The following is a 14,770-nucleotide window of genomic DNA, read 5'->3' as shown; positions in this document are numbered from 1 at the left end:
CCGCTTGCTCTAATTCATGTTGCTTTTGACATGGATTCGCCTTTCGACTCCGAATTTTCTTTTGATATTAAACGGCTTCTGCTATGAAAAGGGTCGATATTATATTTATTATCAGAAGAATTAAGGGGGGCTTCCTTAAGCCGGGATACGTGTTATGTGTTACAGGCCTAATATGTAGTTGTTCTCTGTATGCCGGGGCCTTCGCAACTCGTAAACCCAATCAACCCACAACCGATTTAATTATGAATAGCACTTTTTCGTAGGTAACAACTGCTGTATCAACGATTTTTAATTGCAGTGCTAGATTAATTTTATTGACGTTCCATTCTGTTTAAAATTACAATAAATTGCTGGAATAATAATTGTAGCCACGTGTCTGCCCTGGATGCCGCAAGGCAGGAAATTTGAATTTAGAGAGTCTTTGCATGGCTGACCGCTGAATTTCGAATTTTATGTGTGTCTCTTGGGAATTGGTAAAAATCTCTTCGTTCACCGTTTTGTTTGAGCTTTTTTAACCGCAAAACTAATAATTCAAATGGAGCTTCCACACATGATATCCGTCAACATTTCAAGGAACGAACTTCAAACTGAGTTCGGTAAGTTGGATTCAGTTTTGGGTGTCCTGCAGATTTCGATGGGTAACGTATGTGCCCAAACTCGTTTTTGGAGATGGTACGGCCGTCGTACTAAATACGTTTTGCTTGCCTAACCAAACCGAGCGACAACATAAATTATACCTGTGAAATACCAACCAACTCTCTAAGCTTTGAAGAATGAATACTTTACTGTAAATTCCAAGGAAGTTTCACTAAATCAGCCACAAACCTAAGTGCAATTTACTTCCAACCACTAAACTGATAGAAGCGCTACCTTAAGTTCATCTTAGACTTTCATCCATTATCACTATACACATCCCGTCTTCCCTTCTTTACGTTTTGACAGAGAATAAATGAAGGCCATGGGGGATCATAAAAGCGCCTAGTGCAGCACTTTTATTTCCTTTCTCCATGGAAAATGCCGCCATCTAATATAAAATAAATGCTCCCTTAGTAGCGGGTAACAATGCCCACGAAGAGCGAGGTTTAAATAATTACCAAGGTAATTGTTATAAATTTGAATGAGCTGTCTAATTATTACTCGGGTGCTTCGTGATATATTCATTTGGAATGGAAATGCAGGCAAATAAATACCTGCTGCGCAAGCTCTTGGGCACTTTGAGGTATTAACATCATCCACTCCAAACACTTTTAAGTGTTAACGCTGCCAGGTGTGTTTAATCACCTGCAGCTCTTCGAAGCTTATACTCATAATATTATAATGGCGCCGTAATTACTTCCCGGGTTAGTATAAAATAGAATAAATTTGTGAAAGCCTCAGATTCATCCAGAGAAAATTATCCCCGAACCTCATTCAAATAAACACGATTATACCTGCCACTTGTACTCAGTCAGAACATCACAACATTGTTGTTTAAGCTAAAAATAGCTTAATTCGAGGTAATTTAAACATTCAAATTGGGCCGCAAACCTTCACGTGGTTGACTGATTTTCCCAAATTGAGAAATAATATTTTCGATGGGGTCGCTTGAAATATCATTCTCACAGGGAGTTTAACTTGAATAATTAAGGGAAGTAAACATTAAAGAAATGACGTTAAATTATCTAATTATTTGTGGCACCAAAGTCAATAATGTAGACCATTTAGGTAAAACGGGCGATTGAAATAATGGAGATGGCTAGAGAAGTCATTTAGTTTTATTATTCAGCATAAAGGAGTTAGTTGTAAGCATGAGATGGTGACTAATATCGAAGAGGTTCTTAATGATGTTTTGGATTGGACAAATTATTGAAGTCTGGTACATTAGTGCAGAAGACTATTCCGCATTGAAAGTCATTTTTAAAAAACGCAAGTTCCATAATGTGCCACCTCTAAAAGTAAACAGGAAATTTTATATGAATTTTGAAAACTTGAAATAAAATATTACTCGGTTCAAAGAATAAAATTAAGCAAATTTAAGTTTGCAGAACAACATTTCCATTTAAAAGAAATTAAATAGTTTTTCAGTGTGCAAAATATTAAAAAGAAGACTAAAAGCTATACAAGATTGACAAAAGTAACCATTTATTTGCTTTCATTCCGTGTTTCCCCTTAACAGAATGGAAATGAAATAATTTTGATTATTATTAGATGTATAACAGTTCAATATCCTCCTAAGCAAATGAACTTGGTTTTAAACATCCTTAGGGAATTAGGTTGTTTAAAATATGTATTTATAAATTAAAATGTTGTTTCATTGTCAAAAAGGATTTAGATTATTAACGCTAGCTTTGGTTTGACTCTAATTATATACACATCTTCATCGACAACAAAAAAACCACTTCTTTAATTGAAAGCTTAAATACATTTTTCTTATGAATAAGTGACATGTTATTAGAACAAAATGAAAAAGCAATTTGTTTTATCAACAATCTGTCCATGAGTCCTGTTAAATTCCTAATTCTAGCTTTGTCTCGTAATGTTCCAACAGGCCACTTAGGGGATTATTATTTTTCCATTAACTCCAAACCTTGTTCACCACTCAGCATTAAAGATATAGAAGACTCGCAAAGTTGGAGTGAAGAGATATTCGTAGAAATGAATCAAGGAAGGTTCAATTTACAAACTATCGAACAAGAACAATGCTCTTGCTCTATAATTCATTCGTTTCACCTTCCTAGAGGTTCCTCTTTAGGTTATAAATTAGTAAATTAGCTGAAAGTTAATTGCCATGAAATTGCTGAGGATCAAAGCCGGTTTAATTTGGAGTTTCAGCACGTGTAAGGCACCTTTAAAATTTATTTAAAATTTTTAACGGTATTTAATTAGATATTAAAGAGATTGGTATTGAAATAAGTTTTTAGGAATTTAGGCTGGTGTTTGGAAATAGCGAGAGCTTTGAGAAAAAAGGCAGTTGGCAAATCCTCAGGTTCAATTTCAATACTTGAAAAGCGAGGGAAAAGCAGCAAGAGGTATAAAATTGCACAAACCCAGGTTTACTTTAATAAAATTAATCTGGCATTACCCCATGTAGTAATAGAGACAACATAGCCAAACACTATCCCCCAAACACAAATTCCCACTAATTTAATCACACTTTATTATAAATAACGCAATAACAACAAACTTTTATCGAAAAACACAACCTCTTTTTTTAGGTTATAATGAAACCAACGAAACAGACATCTCAGCAAGCTGCGATATTATCATCCTGTCTCTCACTGACTGGTTCGACTTGGGAATGCGAGACAAGGACAGATATAGAATTTAGCACTTTGGCTCCAAAGATTCGTGGTACCTCAACATGTTGACGTCCTTGTTTAGCTGTCATCTCGACATTTTCGGACTCTGTCTTACCTGCAACGACCGACTCACACATATTGCTTCCTAGAAATTACTTTTTTAGGGAGAATATTAAACAATGGAATGTCTGGAATGTGTACCGGTTTCGGAAAACCGAATATAACCAGTTTTGCGGAAGGAATGTGGGTAAGTGTGCGAGCGACTGACACATCGCTTCTAGGAAATCTCTTTCCTAGGAATTAGAATAACAAGACGTGACCTTCAGCAAATTTGAAGGTCAATTAAAAACGATTTGGGATTTTAAAAAGATCTAAAAGAAATAGATATGTAAAACCTTATATTGTTGGAATCGGGATAAAGAAATCTAGATGATGAGCACGCAAAATTCACGTATTCCATTACTTGAAATTGAAATTGAATTTCTACATCAGCATTAGGGAATTGTAGGGAAAATCGCGATTATCCAGCGAATCACGCTTGAAAATCTACATAAGAACGATATCTTATTTGTTTTTAAGTTAATAATGATCGCTACGATTACATAACAACAAAATCATAGTCGAAAAATCCGTGTTTAATAAAATATGAAATTTTCACTACTTACCAGAAAAAGAAATCCAGCTCTGTGCCATCTGCAATAAAACGAATTATTAGACAATTTCACACAACACGGTATTATCAATGAAATTACTTATAGCTCAAACTCTATACTGGAAGTTCTATTTTCCTTCGCCTCACCGAAGTTCTGAACTTGAACTAAAGTTAACACTACATTGGGGTTCCACGCTGAATGCAAGATAATGCCGCAAGGCATATTCCCGGTTATAACCTATGCAAGACCCTGCTTGAAGGGGTTTATGCCTTAAAGGCTATATTGGGGGCATTGAAACTTCATTAAGGCGATGATTGGGTCATTATGATTGACTTGAAAGTTTTGCCATTGTCGGTTACGTTTATTATGTACTTAACGAAATAGTGGATTTATAGGCGATATTACCTTACCAAGCGCCTACATAAATTATAACACATTAAGTCCTGTAATGCCAACATTAATTATCCTGGGGAGGTTAAGCGTATTGGTGTAGGTGCACTAAAGCTTTCATAATGATTTATTGGCTGCAGGTATAATAATAAAGGCTGTATTCGAGTATTATCACTGTTACCTACAAGTTATAACAAATAACTCTTTTCGACTTTTCAGGAAATGAAAATGGCAAAATACCTATTTGCCATTCAAACCCGGTCCGACAAAGGACAGCTCGAAATAGAGCCAGGCAATAATGGTTTGGCTCATACAAGTCGTATCGAAACCGAAATTTTCCAAATTAAATAACCTAGAGACAGCTTTATAGCTACTTAGCTTTTCGGGCCAGCTCGTAACGGTCTGATATATTTGCGAGTTTCGTAAATAACCGAAAGGTAAACACGGTATTGCTATCTTCAATAACGTCACCTCTACTTTGCTATTATGCTTCGTTATTTATGGGAAATGGTTCTATGAGAGTTGAATATTATTTCTTTCAATAGATCTCAAAAGGACTTTGTAGCTAAGTTGAAAGAAAACATTTTGAAATTTCAGCAAGAGGAGAAATTTTATCATTCCAGAGCTGATAGCAGAAATTTCAAATTAAAAGTGGGTTCGTATCATTCAGGGAAATTAGAATGATTAGAAAAAGAGTACTAATTTCGAAGTACTTCCTGAATAAGCCCATTCTCCGCGACGATGGGGTCAAACAGGTCTATATCCGTGATTCCTGTTTCATCGCCTTTTTGGAACAAGAATCGGGCTGAGGAGACAAATAGGGGACTTTGTGCGACAAAAAGATGAAGACGTGGTAGAAATAAATTCCACTCGGCTTGTTAAAAGCAACTGGTTAATATTACAGCCCAAACGTGACTGCGTTGCCGTTGCCTGTTCATTCAGGAGCTGCTTAATGAATGTTTTAATTAAATTCACACCTAAAAAATAGCAAATTAAACAAAAACCAGAGAACTTTTAAATAATACAGAGTATCCATACACACAGCCTGTTAATTCAATGAATTAATTATACATATTATACAGCTAACGCCGAGAGTTTCCATATTCACACGGGTAAGACTATTCGATGTCACGAGGGACGAATAAGTTGTATTACGTTTGATGAGTGTACAATGAGGTTTTCGGAGCGGCTTCACACATTATTCATTCGTGTGTTTTCAAAAACTAATAAAAATATCACAATATAAATAAATATACACGCAAAAATGGTTTAGACTTGTTAAAAATTGACGTGTGAAAAATGGGCAACACTGCCTCCCCGTATGAATTAGTAAGGTAAGCTAATGCGCAGGCGTTACTTTGTACTAATGGTTTACTGTGTGAGACGTTTGACATCTGCGGTTATTTTCTGCGGGTGTTTCTCTGCGGAACGCTAAAAAATGTTAAATAAAGCCTTAAAAATCCTGGCTGACGTGGTGCCGCTCATTATCCATTAACATTGTAAACACCAATAATCCGTTTTCCTCTAAGCTTCGAAGAAATAAAAACCCTCACAGGCATTTACACTTTTCCAATTTCTACCACTGTCGTTTATTTATCCAGCTTTCCATCAATTTAGTAACATTTTCAATTACACTAGACAATTCTGTAATTATAATTTAGCGTGAGTCAGCTCGGTTTTTCAACTAATGGAAAGCTATAGTTGGATAAGGGCCGATTGTTTGATAAAATTAATGACGATTGGGGCACGAAAGCGGGGGAGATGGTAACGTACGAGAACGTGGGGCTGTAGGTTCGACGGTAGATCGGCTTTTTTTCAAGCTGTTAGATAATTGTTTACGTTTGTCAGATCATTTGTAATGGAATGATAATGAATGTGAGATTTGAGAAACGCGCCTTTGAAAGCCGTACAATGCCCAATTTCCCTTTTTTGGAACCGATACAGCCAAATCGAGGAATTTCCAAGAGTTTTTCCTGTAATCAATCAATGAGGGTGCTGTTGATAAATTATCAAGGAGTGGATAAATTGGTCGCAAAAAGAGAATTTAAAAACCCTTGTTGATTTGATTTTTATAATAGCGTAGGGAGGAAAAATTTTACCGATAGCCTATCGATTTTTGTTGCTGTCGTGGTTGAATAAAAAATAGCGTACACGATTTCCGCAAAATGACCATTCCCTACCAGCAGCATTTCGTGCTCGTTGTATAATACACTATTCTGCATTGGATATTTTCTGAAGCCTCGGGCCAATCACATCAACTTTCCAAGGTTGGAATATTCCTGGAAATGGAATTTAAATTATAATTGCTATTCATGCAATGCAGGTGATGTTACTAAGTTAGATAAACGAAACTGTAAACCCAACTTCTTCCCCATTTCAGACAAACCGGCCCGCATTAATCAACCCATCTTGCTCTTCGATTTTTAGGGGTCTCTGAATGCGAAGCTCCTTTGAAATTTGCAGCAGATCGACGTGTTGACTTAAATTAACACGAAGAAAACCTAACTTGAAGCTATGTGCCGATAACGGCGAATACCCACTAAGGACCTTATCCGTTCATCATCACGCATTCGTTCCGATCTGCATAGGGGGTTGAGGAAATTTTCGTTTCGAAACTGCACCTCCCGAGCAGTCCAGCTTGTGGTGGACAGTCGATGTGTTATGTTGCGTTATCAAATTGCAAGTAATTTATGCTTTCACATGAAAAACACACTTTCGTTTTCGACGATAAATGAGAGAAAAAAAAAAGCAGAAACATCCTCCTTTATTTTGTGCCGCCGTTCCGGTTCATATATCTCGAATCTAAAGTAGGAATATTCCAGTCGACTGATGGGGAGGGTCGAAAATACGAGTTACACGCCACGTAAATTATTTCCCGAGGGAGCCAAATCTAGGCAGGACTTTTTGAAATATCCCTAACATTAAAGGGCAATATCAAAATAATAAAAATTGTACCTACGTGCGTCAGTTACAAACGAATATTCGTATAAACGACTAGGAATTTCACGCTTGAAGCTACGCAAAGAGGTACAATAAATCCATATAACATACCAATAAAGGACATAACAACGGCAGGAGCCTACGTTTTCCATTAAACTACCATTTCCACACGAACAGCCATTCGGTTTTCATCATCGCCGCCACGACTGAATATTCAAAGTCAAATTCGCATATAAATAAGTCACACTGAACCGCACCCCCAGTACCGAATTTCCAACACAGGGTTGAAACATTATTTCTAACCCAAATGGGGTGAAATTGGGGTCCTCGATTCTTAGTTTGCTCATCACTTTTCATTTCGCATTACTTCCGTCGTCAGTGATGGGGCCACATTTAGTTACGCCATACGCATTACCATCATGTAATATTTTAGGGTTGGGGGAAATCGATAAAACTCAGGTGGGTTCGCCATTTAGCATTTGTAACGGGCACATTTTGTTTGTTCGAAGTTATTGCTAATGAGAATCGCCATTGTGACCAGAAAATTTGTTCGAAAATAAAAATTTTTCTCTTTGCATTGTTTAGACGAGCCAAGTCTAAAAATAATTCAGCGTAATCCACAAGAATATTTTCCATTTTCTGGGATTTCAGGGTTCACCTCCTTTAGCAAGTGGACATTTCATTACTAAATTGACCCCGTTTCCATTTTCACGTGACTAATGTGAATCTAATGAGTATTTGAGCCAGAAAGGAAAGCGTTCGAATAAAAAAATGTGGCTTAATGCTTTTTAAATATGGCATGAAGCTATTATAATTATTCACAAGAGTACAAAGAAAGATCAGTTTATACCTTGTTTGCAATTCAAATTTCCGCTCATTCCAGACCAGTTATTGCGTTATTGTGTATGTTTATCATAGGACCCTGTTAAAGGATAAGGACGAGCTTTCGTGCTATGTAAGTTATTGTGTGTGTACACGGTTTAGTATCTGGAGAAAATTAGAGATAGAGGGAAAGCTAATAATTTACTAGAGCGACGTGCTTCTGGATCCCCACACTTTACGCGAATTTTATTTGGTTCTGGAAGAGACACGATACTCTCCATATACAGATTATTTTTCAAAGGCACTTTAACGTACAACATTAAGTGCATTTTTTTAGGGAAATTGCGCACGGGAAACTACCTTACGTCGGTAAAATCGATTTTCTACGGAGCCTTTGAGAAATATCCCCGCTAAATTCGTTATTTGATTGTTTATGGAAAAAGCTCAAAGTTTTATTACACACAAATGGTTAAAACTGTTTTTCTACATCTTAGTTTCCGTGGCGGATACAGGGAGTTTACGATTGCAGGTCGTTCTACGCTCACTGCAACGGACCGCAAAATTACGATAATGCGCGTCGCTCTTGGCAACAGTCCCTAAGGTAAAAATAGGGCCCGTTAATTTGTTAACCGTTTCTAACCAAATGGCCAGGTAGAGTATCATTCCCTTCGCGTGCAGACAAATTTAAAAAATCATTTATGCGTCGAAGGCTGTTGGATGTAGCCGATAGAGCCTCTGTCTCATATCGGGCCACGACCTTCGCCCTCGGACACAATATCGCTCCTTCAGCTCTCTGCACGTAAAGAACTATTTTAAGCAGAGTCTAGAATTCTAATATGTGTTTTTATAACTTGATTGATCGTCGTCCTATTCGTAGCTACATATAGCTGAATGGGCGAAGGAGACGGATCAATGTTATGCTGAAAGTAGACCCATTGGACTTCTTTTTATAATCATAAGTAGCTGTCAGTTGTTAGAAAATTTCGCGGAATAAAACAGAAAATTCGGAAACCCCCGTATGAAATAATTGAGTTCACATCTCGAGCAGACTTGAGAATAACTGTTTCGAGTTAACGAATTAGGTCAGCTCCAAATAACTTTACGGCAAGAGTTGAGGTAGTTAAGTATCGTGACGGATTCTTTAAACGATGAGAAATCAGAAAGTTTTAAAATAGGACTCAAATGAAGAATCCTCGATGAGCTTTCAGCGTAGCGATAATAAAATATTAAAGGAAACTTTATTTCGGTCGTTTAGAATCAACCAAACTAACCGGGGACACTTAGAGAACGCCGTCACTAACATCAAATTAGCCCCTTCGGTGACCAATCGAAAGGTACTTCTTCCGATGGATTTTCAGATTATCACGAAATATCACAACACTAAACTGATTAAGATGAGACTGAGTATGATTAAATCAACTTAAAAAGTGATTTTCGAGAGCATTATGTGCCCTTTATCGCTAAACGTAGAGTCTCTCGCAATACTCTTCGTTTAGCTTTTCCTTGCGGATGAAGACGTTCGTTCAGGTTCCCACAGCGCCGCAATGGATTCCGTGAAGAAATATAGTAAATTTCAACCAAATTGCCGCAACATGTTGGCACTCATGCCATTATTTTACTATATATTTATGCAAAAAACTTTCCCGACATTCTTAATGGACATTTTAAGAGGGTCATTAATAGGTGTGCTTTTTAGAGCACGAAACTGCACTTTGCCTAAGTGTTTCTTATGAATCCTTTGAGTGCTTCATAAGCAGGCGAAATAAATTGAAGGCCTAAACTAACAGGAACAGTTAATCCGCACTTCACGAGGACGAATTATCCCTTGCCAGTATTACGATACTGCCGGATTGGCTATTTTTTTTCACGTAGAGGTCTGGGAATAGATTTTCTCCTGTATCTGGCCGGTCATCTGGAATGTCTACAAATACGTATCATTTGCACATCATTACTGGGAAATACGCCGTTTCGCACGTTCGAGAATCTGGCCTTGTGTTGCGGAATCCGGTCCTGCCCTGGGGAAAAACACCTCCTGAAAATGACATCAACTTGACTTGAGGTGTAAACTGAAAATCACCTCTTTCAGTTAATGGCAGTAGTTAATAAGCGAATGTAGCAGAATCTTTTATTAAATATCGCAGAGATAACCTGCTTGATTAGACTCAGACACGAACGCTAACGATGCTAAAGGCCCTAAAAATGGCTTTTCGAAAAAATTACGAAGGAAAAATTATAAGAAAATCTTGTGGGTGCAAAGTTACACACCACGAATATTAAAGTGTGTTTTTTTTCAAAACATTCTCATTCGACTTTGCAATTCTTTATCGAGTGACGTTGATTGTAACGTAAATTCTTACGTTACAAGCACTACGGAGCACTATCGATCCACATTTACTGAGTTCTTCGTTCCCTCGCCGCATGGCGTAATTCATTCCAGGGAACTTTCAATGACCAAACACCGATTACATTCTGTGAGGTCATACGAAGTCACTGGTCACCAAACTACCTGCTTTGGAAAGTTATGTCATTTTACTTCTACCAACGAACGCTTCAAATGTTATTAAATGAACTTTTTAAGGTAATCGCTATTCTCTAAGGGAGATTTTTATGTTCCGACTCATAAGCGAAGAGCTCAAATCTACCAAGGGAATAATGGCCACAAAAAGCCAATATAATGTCATTTGTTCGCGGCCATTATCCATTACCAACGATAGCGTCTATTGGAACATAAATACTATTGAAAAGTACTTTGTTTTGAAGTTGAATTGATGATTATATAAAGGCTCCGATTTAATTCAAACAACATAATCAGCAGCTAATATTAACCGATATTGCTATGTTGTGCGCTCTAATAAGGGATCAGGTTGTCACGGCAGCGGGATTAAAGACTTTACGTCTCGCACATCGTTCATTATTCCCTCTGTGAACGCTAACGCAAGACTTAGTTCTTTGCGCTGATGAAACTTAAATTTTCGAAAATTTGGGGCGGGGCAAAATTTTAAAAATGTAGGTCAAACTCACTTATTTTCAGTCGCTTAGAGTGTGAAAACTTGAATCAGTTCATTTCGTAAAACGATGAATATAAAAAGGGATATTTGGAGAGGGCAAACATTTCAGGAAATCAAATCAGTTCAGGTTTCTTTGTTCTTTCGAGTTGGATCAACATATCTCAATCTGTCTCGTGGCGAAGCTTAGAGCAAATTTAATCAAGTCAGAATATTTAATGCAAGTCTGCGAGTTCACTGGGTCTAGTTTAGAGCGAAAAGGGACGCGAGTTCTCTAACATTCCAATATCGGTTAAAACGCAAAACAGAGGATGGCAGGCCATTTTTGGTACGAATTGCCTCAAGATATCTAAATTTGATACATAACCGAATGGCGTGAGGTTTTTAAGAAGCGTGAGGAGCCCCAACCCAAAAATTATTGATGGCCGGAAACCTGAACTAACCAACATATGAGTATTCGAACTGTCTCGTTCCTCACGCGGATGTAAGTCACGAGTTTTTCGGCATTACGAAACGGGACGATGTCGGAAGGCCTTAAATCGAGCCTTCTTTTGAACGTCATTAAACATCGATATTGTCACTTAGACTCGTCCAATGCCTCCTTCCATCTTGGAGGCACGTCGTACCGTGGTCGTCCCACGGTCGTGTCCGGGCTCAATTTTCGGTTCAGTACCAACGGATCATCACGTGCTTTTACAAAAATGCGGTCGCGCGGAAGTGACTTTTTTTTGTCAAGAAGACTTTGGAAACAATACACTAACGTTTCCGCGGTCAGCGTTGATGACCACCCCGATTTATTTCCCGTTTCGCATGCGAGAATATGAAATTTTGCGTGAAAATTTTGAAAATGTTCGTTCGGTCGTCAAAATTAAAGTGATGAAAACGTGATCAGTACTCGTACCAAATTGTACCCGATGGAAAACCGGTGAAAATCGCGCTTCTAGAAGTCCCTTCGACTTGTGGGTTCCGCGTTGTGTTCGTTCGGGTTTTCAATTTCGCACGATGGTCAAGCGACAAAGCCGGACCGAGCCGAAATTTTGTTTGTCTAATCGTCAGAGAAAAACTACCTGAAGAATTAATGGAACTTGAATTTTTAACGAGCAGCCTCCCTTTAAAGGTATAATTTAATCGCAAGAGTTCCCCTCAAAACCCGCATTTTATCGTAATTGCTTGTAAATATTAAACTGTATAATTTCCCAATTTCCACGGCTCTTTCTCACAGGATAGCACTGAAAACTTAAACGAACTTAGAAAAGCTTTAACGCGCAATGGCGAGAATAAAGTTATTGGCTCTGATCGCTGGTGTCCTGAAAAAGCCTTTTACTCCCTGTTGCCTCCTTCCTGCACAGTGAAGCCATTCAGTGCATATGCCATTACACATTCTCTTAAAAAGGCCCCGTCGGCCTCTTCACTTAACTTTTCCGATGTCAATGTAATTTATGTAAGTCGACAATATCGTAAAATCAGATATTTGAAGAAGGCAAATAACTCAAGAAATCAAATCGGTTCTTTCTCCCTTTTCCCCCAGTAGATCTTAATTTGTGCATTGCTACAAACCCAATCGAGTCAGAGCATCTAACGGAATTTCCCAAATTCACTAAGTGGACTTCAGAGGGATGAAAGACAAGAGCGTTCTGTAAGCTAAATATCACTTTTGTCTGGGTCAGGTTGATGGTGGCCCCATGTTAGTTTTATTAACTGAGATGAAATATTGCCATATAGCGGCAGAAAAACCTTTTTTTTTAATTCAAAATTCACTCCACTTGCTCTAACTCAATTTTGCACTTCGCCACGTAATTGAAAGCCTCAATGTTTGAAATTAAATTCTTCGTAAGTGACAGAGACCGATCACGTGTTAAACGTAAGTGCTACGATTGGTTAGATGCAAGTTGTTGTGGGTGCAATTGCACGCATCCAAACAATTACGATGTGCTCAGAATCGCTCATCGACGAAATATAATATTATAACTCGATAGAAGTAATTAGTAAATTTTCTATGATGTACTGAGTGTATCACGATACCCGAGTATGTACGGTTGGTATGGTCAAGAAGTCTGTTAATGATCCATCGACGGAAAAAAAAATTTCCCAAGTGACCTTTAATCGCTAATTATTCAGCCCTCCCATTCAAATTGGCATTTCCCTTCATTGCCTTGAAGCTAATTGAATATCAATATTTAAATGGTTACCGAAGATGTCAGATGCCTCCCTGCATGTCGGACGCATGTCGTGTCATGTCATGTCATAGTAATGTTACTTTTGTCACGCGTGCATGTGTATTTGCTTAACAAACGGTTTAGTCGCAACGAAATGTTTTAGTAAAAGAACTGATGCTACTTAAACCCTTAATGAATGACTTTGGTTTTAAGGGTGTAATTTCGTCGCAGGACTGCCCTTTTAAAACCCCCATTTTTCTCGTAATTACTCGTAAATGTAATGCTGTATAATTTCCCAATTTACTCGGGTTTTTGTCGCAAGGCAGTCCTGAAACCTGTTGGTTTTCGTATCGTTTTCAGCTTAAACGAACAACATACGGGGCCAAAGTGATTTCTCTTGATCGCTGATGTCCTGATAGAGCCCTTTACTCCCCGGAACCTCCTTCTCGCATACTGAAGCGATTCGGCGTGTAATCTTATGCAAATGCGCTCGAAAAGCGCGCGAAAGTCTTTTGGCTTTATTCCGTGAAGTCTGCCAAGTTTTCAAGTAAATTTTGAAGGAAGTTTTATCGTTTCAGGAAGTAATTCTAAGGACAACGAAGTTGGACAAACTAATCGAATAACTATCGACTTACCAATTAAATATCACGTAAGCTGCAGCACTGAGAGACAAAGACATAGCCTCCACTCACGGCGGGCGCTGACTGAGGCACAGCGTCGAGACGCCGTGCGACGCCAGCGCCCGATTCTGTTGCGGGGATGTTAACAAATGACAATCGGTCGATACTGACTCACCTGTGCACATAGATGGTGGCGCTTCGTGCTTACGCCAGGGAATTCTGATTCGCGAGGACAATGTCTAGAAACGGTTTTGAGCAATTTTCCAACAACTCAGATCTAATTTTCCGGAGATTTCATCCTTTTCCTTCGCAGTCTTGTAAAATATTTGCGGCAGCTGTTGCTTCTCTAGCCAGTTTCCGCGTTTGCCAAAAAGCGCCCCGACGTGTCTGGCTGAAGGACTTGAAAAGCGGCGCAGAAAGTTTTCACAATTCGCTTTGATATGATAGGCCGCACACCGTGCCCGTACAACTTACCAACTCGTTATTTGTTGATACGTGACGCACAAGTGGCGTAACAAAGTCTATTACGTAATGGGGTCATCGCGGTTTCGCCACTCGGCGGAGATTGCGTTGTTCGTTGAAACGCGAAGCGGCCAGTTAGGCCGAACATCCAGACAGTTTTGGAGGTACTTTCGTTTGGACCCGAAATTGGCGGTCCGTTGTGGTGTTCCATCCTGGATTTTTACGACAACGAGCTCCCTTCCGATAACGAAACCGCAGCTTTGCGGCGTCAACGCCGCAAAGCTGAGCTTTCATTGCGAAGCTGCGGAAATGTTCCCCTCAAGAAAACTTGCGTCCAGGAATTTTGCACCAGTTTTTCTTGTCCGCTGTCGAACCGTGAAAGTAAAATCGCTTTTTGTGCCCTGCACAAATCTCCCCATCACGTGTGGATCGTGACGTGCACAA

At 38.7% G+C, this 14,770-nt stretch overlaps 1 protein-coding gene across 4 annotated transcripts in view; it reads right to left on the bottom strand.

The window, feature by feature from the left end:
• The window catches only part of LOC136347809 (leucine-rich repeat-containing protein 15-like), a 60,482-nt gene extending 46,428 nt beyond the window's left edge, over nucleotides 1-14,054 (bottom strand). Inside the window, exons 1-2 of one of the 4 annotated variants that reach the window (XM_066298118.1) lie at nucleotides 14,040-14,054; nucleotides 3,944-3,971 (exon numbers count right to left, since the gene is read on the bottom strand). The gene's annotated coding sequence lies outside the window, so the exon portion shown is untranslated. Of the gene's footprint in view, nucleotides 1-3,061; nucleotides 3,185-3,943; nucleotides 3,972-13,879; nucleotides 14,003-14,039 lie in introns of those variants that run through there. The other 3 variants (XM_066298116.1, XM_066298121.1, XM_066298120.1) reach the window with 3 other exon arrangements.
• Nucleotides 14,055-14,770: the final 716 nt, after the last annotated feature.

This window comes from Euwallacea fornicatus, chromosome 30, assembly GCF_040115645.1.
Source record: "Euwallacea fornicatus isolate EFF26 chromosome 30, ASM4011564v1, whole genome shotgun sequence".
Taxonomy (NCBI): Eukaryota; Metazoa; Arthropoda; class Insecta; order Coleoptera; family Curculionidae; genus Euwallacea; species Euwallacea fornicatus.
This window is presented reverse-complemented; position numbering and strand designations above follow the sequence as displayed.